This window comes from Ursus arctos, unplaced genomic scaffold, assembly GCF_023065955.2.
Source record: "Ursus arctos isolate Adak ecotype North America unplaced genomic scaffold, UrsArc2.0 scaffold_17, whole genome shotgun sequence".
NCBI lineage: Eukaryota > Metazoa > Chordata > Mammalia > Carnivora > Ursidae > Ursus > Ursus arctos.
This window is the reverse complement of record NW_026622841.1, coordinates 57,575,586-57,588,702: the sequence shown is the minus strand read 5'-3', so window position 1 is coordinate 57,588,702 and position 13,117 is coordinate 57,575,586.

Below are 13,117 nucleotides of genomic sequence, written 5' to 3'. Positions count from 1 at the left end.
TTCCAGGTTTTGGCTATTGTGAATAAGCCTCTATGAACATCCATGTGCAGGTTTTTGTGGGGACATAATTTACAGACTCTTTTGGATCAATGCCAAAGTGTGGACTTGCTGGAACATATGTTAACAATATGTTTTGTAAGAAATCACCAAACTGTCTCCTAAGTGGCCACATCGTTCTGTACTCCCACCAGCAATGAATGAGAGCTCCTGAGGCTCCACAGCCTTGTCAGCGTTTGGTGTTGTCGTGTTCTGCATTTTGCCCATTTGAATAGCTGTGTAGTAGTATGTCATGGTTTTAATCTGGGCTTCTCTAGTGACTTATCTTTATGTGCTTTCTTTGATGAGGTTGGCCTTTGGCCCATTTTTTAAATCAAGCTGTTGGGACGCCTGGGTGGCTCAGTCAGTTAAAAATCTGCTTAGGTCATGATCCCAGGGTCCTGGGATCAAATCCCATGTCGGGCTCCTTGCTCATCTGGGGCCTTCTTCTCCCTCTACCTGCCTCTCCTCCTGCTCGTGCTCTCTCTCTCTGACAAATAAATAAATAAAATCTTAAAAATAAATAAATGAATCAGGCTGTTTATTTTCTTATTGTTGAGTTATAGAAGTTCTCTGTATATTTTGGATACAGTCCTTTATCAGATGTGTCTTTTGCAAATATTTTCTCCCAGAAATATATACAGATGGCAAATAGGTTTTACTTCTTTTTTTTTTTTACATTGTTAAATGGCTGCCTTAGAGTTTGCAATATGCATTTACAATTAATGCAAGTCCACTTTCAAATAACACCGTGCTACTTCGTGTGCTCATAATAGCCCTATGCCATGGGATCTCGGACGCTTGTTTATCAGAGCAATTGAGAATAAGTGGCCCCTTCATCAAATTAACTTTGTTTAAATTTCACTAGCATTTTTAAAATCCACAGATACTACCTCTCAAATCAAGAATCTAAATACTGTTCATACTTATATATGGGAAAGCCTTCATGAAAGCAAATGGGATTCCTGATTACTGTGTGGGCAAATTCTTGCATTTGCCGTTTCTTCCTGTGGCAGACACTGGCTTAGTGTGAGCCTAGTTTGAGTTCCTAGATTACAAATATCTTGTGGGCAGGAATAGTTTTCTTTTGTGTCTCCACGGATGTAATTTCTTCTCTGTAGATAATAAAAATAAATACATCTCCCTTGATCTTTTTCTGTTTGCAAGTCATCATTTTCCTTTACACCTGTGCTTATGGGGGCTTCTCATAAGGTAGCACATGTTGTGGTGAGCAGTAGTGACAGTCCCCTTCCATGGAGTGCTCAGCCATGCACAGCTTGTCCTTCACCTGCTTTAGTGATGAACGGGCTGCGTGGGGCTGGAAGCGCGGCCCCTGCACCTACTTAGCCAGGGCCCCATGGGCTTGCTGCTTCTGTTTCCCTGCTCCCTGCAGTGAGGTCAGCAGGGCAGCACTAAGGAAGAGCTAGCATTCCTATTCTCGTCTCTCACCAGGATGGTAAGGGATAACTGAAAAGCCAGCAAAACAAAATTTCAAAGCTTCAAGAGAAATACTCAATCAGTCCCTTTGTGCAAGTAAAGCATTAGAATCACAGGATTTCACAGTGCTCCACACACGCTACCTCTTCATCCAAGCTACAGACAGAGGTGGCTTATATTTAGTAAGTGCTTACCACGTGCCGGGGACCTATCTGAGCACTTTACGTGAAGCTGTCCATCTAAGTCTCACAACAACACAGAAACATAAGTGTTACCAATATCCTCACTCTATTGATAGGGAAACAGGCCTAGAGAGATTGAAGGGCCTAGAGCTAGTGAGGGATAGGTCAGGGTTCGAATCCTGGGTCCCTGCTCCTAGCCACTGCGCCAGACTGTCTCCTCAAAGAGTATGTTTTCTGTGCCAGGCTCTCTTTTGGGAATTGGATCTGAGTGATGAACAAAGCACGTTTACAGCCCCCGTGGGCTTTCAGTCTAGTGTGACAACAGATGCAAACACACACATGGGCACACATACGTACATGGAAAAGTTAAAATAGTGATAACTGCTATGAAGAAAAAGAACAGCCCACTGAGAAGCAGAATAATGAAAATTTGGGAAGAGGGAATGGAAGCTACAGACTGGGGGTTAGGGCAGGATTCTCTCAGGAGGGGTCTGAAGCCACGACTGAAGAATGAGAACAACACCTTTGCAAGAAGACAGAGAAGATGAGCCTTCTCGGGAGAGAAACCAGATGTGTGAGCCTTGAAAAGAAAAAGGACTTGGCGTTTTCACATGGAGTGAAATCAAAACCACTTGCCTAGCTGCATGTCCAAGGCATTCAGCCAATATCAATGCCCACTTCTAATCCTTTTTAATATAGAAAGTATATTAGAAGTAATACGTGTTGTCCTTGGCCAGGGTTCATGACTCCTCTGTAAGGGGGACTTGTCAAACCACATTTGGGCCTCCTTGTGGGACAGGACTGGCTGCAACATGTACAACCAGGATGGCCCAGCCCCTGGCATCTGTCTGAATCTTGCAGAGCAGCGAAGCAGACCTCATTGGCCACAGTCCACTTCAGGAGAGAAAGACCTGACGTGAATCTCAGTGACACACCAAGCCAGTGAAGAGAGAAAGAGAGAACACTGGCTTTGTGACCCAGCTCTCCTTTTGTGTGGGGCCTCGCAGGCTGTGCCAGGTGGAGATGGGTCCTGAACAGGTCCTACTCTGGCCTGGACATGGGACAGGGACTCCATTTTGTACTACTGTATGCCCAGAGCCAAGGGCAGTGTCTGAAATAAAGCAAATGCTAAAACAACAACAACAACAACAACAACAACAACAACAACAAAAACAAAAACAAAAAACCCAAACCCCCAAAAGCATTGCCTAAGTTGATGGATGGAATTTAGAGCAGTGAAGAGAAGGGGAGGAGTTGTTCGGCCACTGCTTTGAGAATACAGGGCATTTCATAGCTTTTACTGAACACCTTGTTTCACATGACTGGCTGCTTTATTATTTTGTTTGACTGCTTGGTTTCTTGGTAGCCTGTATATGTGTTTATTGGAAGAGAAGGGAAGATGTTTGGAGAGGAAGAATAACTCCCCCAAAGTGTCTGTTTTGGGAGAGATCACGAGTGTTTTCAGTTGCCCAGTCATTGAGCTGTGCCAAAGCCAACCCAGGAGCTCTCCTCAGCACCTGCCCATTACCACTTCACCAAGCACACTGAGCCCCCGCTACTCGTGGTCACAGCTGGCCCTGTGCAGCTCATTGCCCATGTTTGAACCACAGCCACCTCTCTAGGGAGGTTATGACCCCACCACATGCCCTGGGCACCTCAGGGCCAGTGACTGACCAACAAAGAGGTAACAGCAGTCCCTTTTGTAAAGTGGGGCCATCTCTGTGATGTAATTTGCATTTCTGAGGGCTTCCTGTGACCAGGCTGACACAAGTCTGTATTAGAGTCCCCATCCTTCCTTGGCTCTCCTCCCCTGCCCACCTGCTCTCCCACTCCTCTTCTCCTGACAGCCCTCCCTCAAGCAGTCACTTGCACCAAAACCCCCACTCAGGCTGGGCTTCTAGAGACCCTGACCTAAGGCATCCAGAGTTCATCTTCCTTCTTGACAAGGGCTTTGCGCTCTGCCTAGACTGATTCCCCCCAGTTGGATATCTGTTTCCCAGACTCGATGAGCTTAGGGACTTCATGTTTACCTCCTTATCCTCATGCCAAAAACAATTGTCAGGGGAAACGTTCCCTCTAGGAACTTCCTTGCTAATGGGACCAAATATTGGCAGTGTATTGATTAGTGTCCTTTTCTATTGCACAGTGTTTATTTGGTCACCAGAAAATATTATTTCTACTCTCCATACTTTTCTATTCTTTTTTAAGGACAATTGTAATCCAATCATTGCCATGTGCTGAGGGAGAAAGCTCATATTTACATATACTAAATACCATAGGCAATTTGAATCACACTGGTTTCCTATTTCACTTCGGGGAGCATAACTCCATAAACCCTTTCATTTATCAAGAAACCAAGAAAGAAGGCATCACTACAATGCCTTATCTTCTGCAAGATGTGTATTATTTTAAAGATCACAAGAATCTGCCGATTGATCTTCGCTGTACGTGCTTTATGTAATAGTGTGTCTGTGCACGGAAGGTGCATCTATTTGCAGAGAGGATATTTCCATCGTTGGCTCTTAGTAAAGTGGTAAGCTAGAAACTTTTGTCTGGCTTTATTCCTACCTAACTCCCAGGAATGACTTGCAAATTAATGAGATAATGTCTGAGAAGCACTCTGAGCTCTTAAGAGAAAGGAACCAGATAAACGCAAGGTATCATCATTATAGTCACTATATTCTGCTTGACTTTTATGCTTCTGGGAAAACGATTAAGCTGCTTCCTCCTTTCCAGCAGTCCTGTACCCAAGTGGCCAGACCCTTGGTTTCTGTACAGATTGTGAGTTTGCTGCTCTCTCTGGCCACACTTCACCTTCATTGTTTTAACAGAAACAAAAGTACAAAATTTTAAGTCACCCATGATAGGTCATACAGCTTCTAAGTGCACACACTGGGATTTGAATGTTGATCCCTTCCTCACATAGTCTTGTTTTTCTAAGGCAAGAAATAGCTTCCCTAACTTCCCTGATTTCATGAGGAGAGATGGGGAGAAAGTGAATGATGTTGAATTGCACTGTGTAGTAATTCCAGCTGGGGCGGGTATATTCATCTAGTGGTAAGGGCTGGGGGCAGGCGGTGGGGCACAGAGAGCTTTTACCTCACATTGCGGATTCTGCCATCCTTGATGAATTCTTGAGTCCCCTTAAAGCCCTGTGTTCAAGAACCACGGTATCTGCATGTTTTGGGGGATCTCCAAGGTGAATGCCACGACATGGATGCTGAAGGTGGGGGTACATCCCAGGTCACCCCCAGAATGTGTTTGGTGCCTGCCTGTGGCATACATTGTGCCCGTTGTCCCGGAGCCACCATAGGGCTGTGGAAAGGACTCTGGTCCAGTCTGCTCAGTTGGCTGCTGGTCCTAACTCTGCCCCTTGCTCGCTGAGACCTTGAACAAGTCAAAACTCTGTGCAACTCTGGGGCCATGTGAGTTGGGAGGAGGTGAAAAGTACACTTTATTTTATTTTATTTTTATTTTATTTTGAAAAGTACATTTTAGGGGCAAGAAAGGAAGACTAAGTCACAACTTCTTAATCTGATGTGTTTTCTCCTCAAAACACACCTGGACACACTAACCAGCGCATATTTCACTCCCCTTTCACCGTCTTCTTTCAGCCTGGAAAGCAGGCTTGGTGCTAGAGGTTGAGCCACTGTCTTGCACACGAGAGAGTTACCACGAAGAGGAAGATCAGTGGCCAACAATGACAGGACAGAAGTAGCAAAGCAGCCGGAGATGCTGAAGATGTTACAACACAGCTGCACAAGCCTAGGACCACCCATCTCGGGACTCTGGGCATGTGAGAAAAATTTATTCTTGTTTGCTTAAGCCACTGCTGTAGGGATTCCACTGAGGCAATTTTCATTCAATCAGATTTAATAGGAATTGAACAAAAAATTCAGCACTATGAAGAAATGTTTGAATTATGTCTTATAAATGATGATTCTTGTCCTAAATTTGTTGTGTGCCCTGATTTATTAGGTAATGATAGTGAGATGTGTATATATATGCTGAATATTAATACCACATATATAAAATATAAATATAATATATATACATATATAAGTATAAATATAATAAAAATATATACATATCTGCATATAAATATAAGTATCATACATATTAACATACTATAAGTATAAATATCAAATATAACAATATACATTTAGCTATTACCAGATATAGATAATGCATACAATACCTATATGTTTAATTTATAACTTATAAATATATAATTACTCATATTTGGGGCATTCGCCCAAAACCCTTTCCTAATAAGTATGTGTGTGATCTGGAAGCATGGAGACCATCTCTCCATAAAGTCTCCAAACTCAATGGTAGTAGTCATACAAGCTTAATAGTATCTGGTACATTTGACCTTCATAAAAGCCCTGAGAAATAAGGATTATTAATATGATTGCTTAGGTTTCTGGCTGCTGGAGCTGTAGTTCAGAGCGGCTATGTGGCTTGTGCTGTATTCCTGGGCACAGGGGCCATGAAGGCAACCACGCAGCCAAATTCCCTGGCTTTCTGGCTCATGTCCTTTTCCTCAGTTGCATTATTTTTCCGTTCTAAACCAGAACTTTTTCCTAAAGTCACTAATGCTGACATGTTTTAGAAACTATCTTAAAAAACATATTGCTCACTCCATGGGGAAAAGAAATGTCCTAAAGACCACTCTCCTTGCATCTAAGTTCCTACCAAGTTGTCAAATGTAATATGCCTTGTTCTTCCAGTGCATAAAATGAATAAGTGAATGGAGTCAGGACTCATGGGGAGAAATATGCCTGATACACATTATTTCTAGGAGAATGCTCAAAGCTGATGGCTTAAAAAATACAGCATTAACTAAAAATTATGTTAATGATGGTAATGCATTGCATGTTGGTGTACATTTCATAGTTTACAGGTTATTGAATATGTTCAAGTGTGTTTCCTCACTTTGTTTTTCCAACAACCTTGTGTGTTTAGTCGAGCTAGCTTATGCCAAATCGTAAATCAGTGTCACCATAAAATTACTGAGAAAATTAAATGGTATATGAATTTAATCGCAATAAAAAAATTGTGATTGCCCAACAAATACCATGGAATGTCGTGGCAATCCAAGATAAAAGGGGAAAATACTGCAATCTACCACTGACTGAATCAAACTATATTAATTTCACATAATGAAATCATAGCTTAGGCAGAATTTTGTGTTTTTTTTAACATATCAGAAACATCTTGCTACTGATTTTTTCATAATTAAAATATTTGAATATTCTATGAATAACCTAAAAGTGAGATCTATTCATCCATTTCCTTATTGCTGGATAATCAGGTATCATCTCCAGCTTTTTCACTATCATCAAACAATGTTTTAATGAACGTTTTGTGATGAAAATGTCTCCCCTATTTCACATTAGTTCTTCAGGATAAGTTCATAGAATTCATGTGGGAAACATTTTCCCACATTTCTCTGTGAAAGGGGTCTGCAAATTTACGTTGGATTAAACAGGAAACACGTGTTTGCCTTTCATCATTATTTTGCCAACTACATTTTTAAAGTTATTTGTGTATTTCATGGGTGAAAAATTGTACTGCATTTTGGCTTTAATTTTTCTAAACTTAATTTTAGCAAGGTTGTGTATCTTCCTGTGTATTATTTTTCTCCTAGGTAAATTTCATAAATTATCTAAACAGTATGGCTAGCAACCACAGCCCGTTGTCATATATGTTGTGACTATCCCACTCAGTCTGTTGTTTTCTTTTTACATTCTCATGATGCTGATACTTATTATATGCTTTTTTTTAATTGAAAGTTAAAGTCTAGCAATATTGAAAACCTTTACGTGTAGGTTTGTGCAAGCCTAGCTTCATGGAGGTGTGTATGATGAGGGATAATGGGAAGCCTGAGGGGTTCTTGGGGTGAAATATATGAAAGAGAGGTAATTTCCTGGGGTCCAGGCATGCTAGCAGGGAACCTTGAAACATACGTTTTTATCTCAGCAGCTTGTGTAGAGCAGAACCTGGACCTACATAGCTGGATCCTAACAGGGACAAGCAGGTGAACTATGATAGGTATTGATCATATAAGCGGCTGGGATTCTTCTGCGAATAGGGCTAGATGTCCAGGCGAAACAACATGAGTGGACACTCAGGTGGAGTGGAGGAGCTGAGTGAATGGCCAGGAAAAGGATGCCTAGGACTTGTCCTAGGATTCACTCATGTGCCACCTGACAAGTCACACAACCTCTCCCCTACCCACCCCATCCAAGAAGGGCTCCGGGCTTGGCTGAATGCTCTGTTCTCCCTATCTTGCAATTTTTAATAATCTTATCTTTGAACTTGTGTTTTGCAAGTGACATCCATGGGACAACAGAGCATGACATGAGCAGAGATACATGTGATATGCATGTCCACCGTACCTTGCCGCTCTGTTCACATTTGTCCTGCCTGATGCCCGTGGGCACAGAATTCCAGTGGACCCGCAATGCAGGGGAGTACATGGCAGGTGTGTTACCTATGACTGAGGAATCTGGGGGAGCACCGACAGCCTCCAGGGTCCACACCTTCTGTCTGAACAAGAGGGCAGAAAGGAGGCAATGGCTCTGTAAAAACCCCTAATGACCAAGGAACCCTATCTGTCCTGTCCTTTCTTACTTATGTGACTTCCTGGGTTAGCCAACCACGAATGCTCTGAGTGATAACATGGACAGAAAAAAAAAAAAAACAACCCACAGTCCCTTTGCTCTTAGTCTTTTCCACCTCATCAGTAAACTGAAAGTCCAGAGTGATGGTAGCACTCGTGTGTACCAAGAAGGGAAATAAAAACAGTTGAATTCGTTTCATGTCAACACTGTTGCCTGTAACAAAATACGAATGCATGTACAAGCTACAAAATACGAATTATGCGATCTCAATGATTCTGCGTATGAGGTACACGCTCTTATATTTGCGTTTAAAACTGGCCTTGCAGGATAACAAGATTTATGGTTAAAGCCGTGCCAGTAGCTTAAATAATTTCAATTTTTTTCACATAGAACATCATTAAATGGCAAATTAGAACTGCTATGGCAATTGGCGAGAAAGGCGTGGGAGAGAGCAAAGAGCTTTCTCTTCTAGTCTTCTTAGCGGTACTTTTCTCCTGCTCTTTGAACAAGGAGCCCACATTTTGCACTGGAATAATTTTGCACTGGAACTCACAAGCTGTGTAGCTGGCCCTGGATTCACTCAGGGGGTGGGGGGGGAGAGGGTAGCCAATTATTTTAGGGTGTCTACAAACGCCGCCACTGTTATGAGATATATAACATCAGCAGCTTGTATTGAAAAGACACTTTATACCATTCGTGTTTGTTCACCTTTAATTTTGTAGCACCCCCTCCTTTTTTTTAATGTCTACTTTTCTCAGTTTTTTAACAGGATACAAAAGAAGGCATTTTCTCCCTCATTAGAAAGGGAGGGAAAGTGAATCCTGGGTCTAGCTCTACAGCAGTGGGGATGAAGACTCTGCTCTGCTGGGGGGATTCTGACCTGGATATCGTGCTTCAGTCTCGGGGGAAAGGAGACTGGTGTCTTACATGTATTTTAGTAAGAGGGGCCATTTCCTCACATCCCAAAACAAATAAGCAAAACGCTCGTTTGAAGGACCTAAAAGAATCCTGGAAAAACCCGTGATGTTTATCTCATCGCTGGGCAAGCAGAAAAAGTTTCATGCTGATCCACGGAGAAAACGGATTGGACTTTCCAGAGTCAGGAAGTCCACCAACGACGTCTGCTTTGCTTGTTTGGCAAGAGTGGTGAGTATTGCTCATAACCACCAGTGCCTTCCCTCAGCTGAAGAGTGAATGCACAGCACGAATACATTCTGGGCCTAAAGAATCTCATTGGCTACAGTGTGGCCACAGGCCCAGAGAGCACATATAGATATGCTCTCTCTGTATAAAGATTTAAAAGAAGGTAAACTAAACACCAGAAACTCCAAGGGGGGAAAACATGCACCAAATCCAGCAAGGTCAAGAGACTTATTTATAGTCATTTCAGCCAGAGCGGCCATGATGACCCAAGTCTAGAAACTTCCTACCACTGTCTCTGACTGAAACTCGATGCAGAGTAGCCCCACAGAGACAGGTCCACGTAGACTGGTAAACTCCCCAGCTTTGGGGCTACTGTCCTTATTCCTTTAACATGCCTGGCTGTGTCCATTATTCTACTTGTGCTTAATAAGTGTTTATTACTGTTACAATCAAATTAAAAAGAACACAGAAAGGACATGGATTGGAAATCATTGTGTAGAATGTGGAGGACCCATAGCTGGGAAAATATGGAATTGACTGTGAACTGTTTGTAATCCCTTCAGCACATCGTGTTCTTTGCCTCCAGGAGGCCGGCTGTTCTTCCTGCCTTGTGTTTGTCATTCCTCCTCCACTCACCTAGATAACTCTTCTAGTTATTCAACAAGTATTTAGACAGTGTCTGCTATGGTCCACATCGTATTTTAGGTACTGGGGTGCAGCAATAAACAGAACAAAGTCCCTGCCCTCACACAGCTTATACTCTTGGAGGATCCAAACTGTAATAAACACCAGTCTCTTGAGGAATCTGTCCTCCCGGAATTCCCTGGGAATGAGTTAGGTTCACTGTTTATACTTTCCCATAATGCCTAATACTCAGTGTAGTACTCTGCACATGTGTATTGTTTACTTGATTATTTATAATTATTTAATGTCTGTCTTGATAGGATGCTAGCTTCATGAAGGCAGTGAAGACTTGGTTCTGCTCTTCTGCGAGCGTCTCTATTTCTGAGCCCATCAGCATATCTTTGGCTGCAAGAGACCTTTGTTGATGGTGCCTAATTGCTTGCTTTCAAACTCTAGTACTTGTATTTTTTTCAATATACTTTTAGCCAAAAGGTGGCACTGCAGGAGAATAAGTGAATGAAGCTTCAACCTATAGGATTTAATAGTCATTGAATGGGCTCTGTGAGTCCTCCTTAAGGGCTAATGCTAATAACTAGATAGAGCCAATTGCAAAACTTGTTTACAGTCAATGCATACCCATATCTGAAACCTCAATAAAGACTTCTATAAAACACCTAAAATTATTTAGGTTGCTAAGAATATTACCATTTCTAAGACCATTGAAGAGATCTTGATGGAGTTCCAACACATACAATTGGAATCGACATCATTCTGAAATGTGTATTTATTAACTAAATATCTGCTAGGATATAGACAGGGAAGGTATAGGTAAAGAGAAAATCTCATGATTTTTGTTTTGTTTATTAACTTGCTTTGAATGACTGTAATTCACTGTTAAATTGTTCCCCCAATTCCAGTTCCCCTTTTAAAATTCTCCCCAGAGTTTGATAAGCCATTTTAGATCAAATAGTGTTAAAACCAGCAACCTCTTCAAAAGCTTCAGGAGCAAATACATAGAAAGCGGCCAGACAACCCCTGAGATAAAAATCTGCTCATGGTGTTGGCTGTGAATAATGAATGGTGGTTTCCATGTGCTAGTGTCAGCCATCTGGGGATCTGAGGGCCCAAGGCAAGTCATCAGCTTTGGAAGCGCACCCCCCACACATTCACAATCTCTTCCTTTATGTGTCAACCTTACAAAAAACAAATAAAAATTTACATGCTCCATTATTTTCATATGAGATCTTTGTTACTCGGTAATAGATATTTTGTGTGTTTGTACATGTGTATGTCATGGGAGCAAATAAATTGCAAATAATAAATGAACAAACAAATGCAATAGTAAATAAATAAATACAATAAATGAATGTAATTCATTTAGAAACAATGTTTGGCTGTATAGCCTGCTTTATATACCTTGATTTATGGATGAAATATTGTCTGTGCCCTGAAAGCCTAAAATCTGACTGGAAAAATAAAACACATATACATGTCAGCTGATTTTTCAAGGTTCCTGAATAACAGACACAAAATCAGCAGTTTGCTGGCTACATCAGAGGTTTTGTGCATTTTCCCCGTAGGTGACCCGGGAAAGACCGTTGAGGGGATAACCTCTATAACCGAGGTGTAGCACTGTGATGTCTCCTACAAATTATTAGATGTGGTCTAGGTTTTTGGAATTCAGAGACCTTGAAAATACTTCTGCTGTAAACATTAAATTGACAGCTTAAAAAGTTGCAACCACAGAATATATTTGCAAAAAGAAAAAAAACTTCCATTCTGCTTCAGGTTTTTTCAAGTATAGGAGCCCAAAACTATGGCTCCTAACTAAGATAACTTCTAAACAAATATTGTGACTTGTAAACAAAAACATAGAAACGGATACATCTAAAAATGTTGTGTGAGCACATATATAAGGAGAACGTATGTTACCAATGCTAGAAGACATCCTCCAGCGGGCAGGAGCCAGACACCCCATCCTCTATAGGCTAGATGGCACCGAGGAATTTTGGCAGATTTCACTGGGAGAAGAAAATGCCAGGCTGACAACTTCATGTTCTTCTGGGAAATACTGGTTTGCAGAGTGACTGTCTGAGACAATATCCACCCCTGAGATCTTCCAAAAGAAGCTTACAAAACATTTGAGGGGATAATAAATGACATAGGGCAAAACATGGTACGGGACAATGTTTGCATATTGAGCGTGCTAGAGAAAATTAGCACTAGGGACAAAGATGGTGTTTCTGAATGATTTTGTCAATCAGTGTAGCGTTAAACCAAGTTCAGAAAAGATCAAATCTAAACAGGTGAGATGAAACCCATGCAAGGGACAAAGTGCCATATTCTTTATGGCTAAAACTCAAACACTTAGGAAATTGTCTACTACTCAACTGTGCCATGGCTTTTAAACATATTACTAAGAGCCAGTGCATCTTTCTGAGTCTAGGAACAGGTCACTGTGCTTCAGCACGATCGTCTCAGAAATACAGGACCAGTCCTTTTTTTCCAGAAATAGCAATGACAGTAGTAATAATAATGGTAATAATGGCAGTTAATATTCATTGAATGCTTACTATGCACCAGACACTTTGCTTAGCACTCTATAAATTGTCTCTATCTGTATATACCACTGCATATTATGTAGGTTTTATGACTTTCATCAACTTAGAGGAGGACTCCAAGGCACTAAACTCTTAGTAATGATCCAAAGAAGTCATTGGTTGTCCATGTAGATGCAGAGAGGCATGAGGTGACTGGTGCTTACTTCATCACCTGTACTAAACTTGGGGTCGAAAGCTTTAGGCATTCATCAATTATCAAAATAATGTGTTTATGAGTTTTCTATGTAGTTAATTTTCTCCCCCAAAGTATTTTCTACCTCCTGCCAGGTTTCATGCTCAGATTGAGGATTACGGTCTCTAGCCACGCCAGACTCCTGACCAATGGGATCAATATTCTTGTGAGCTGGAGTCTTTAAAAACAAGGCTGTCTAGATATTAGATACCTACTGCTTCTTAGGTAAATTTTTGGATAAAATAGCCCTTGTAAAGACAATGCCACTGGCTA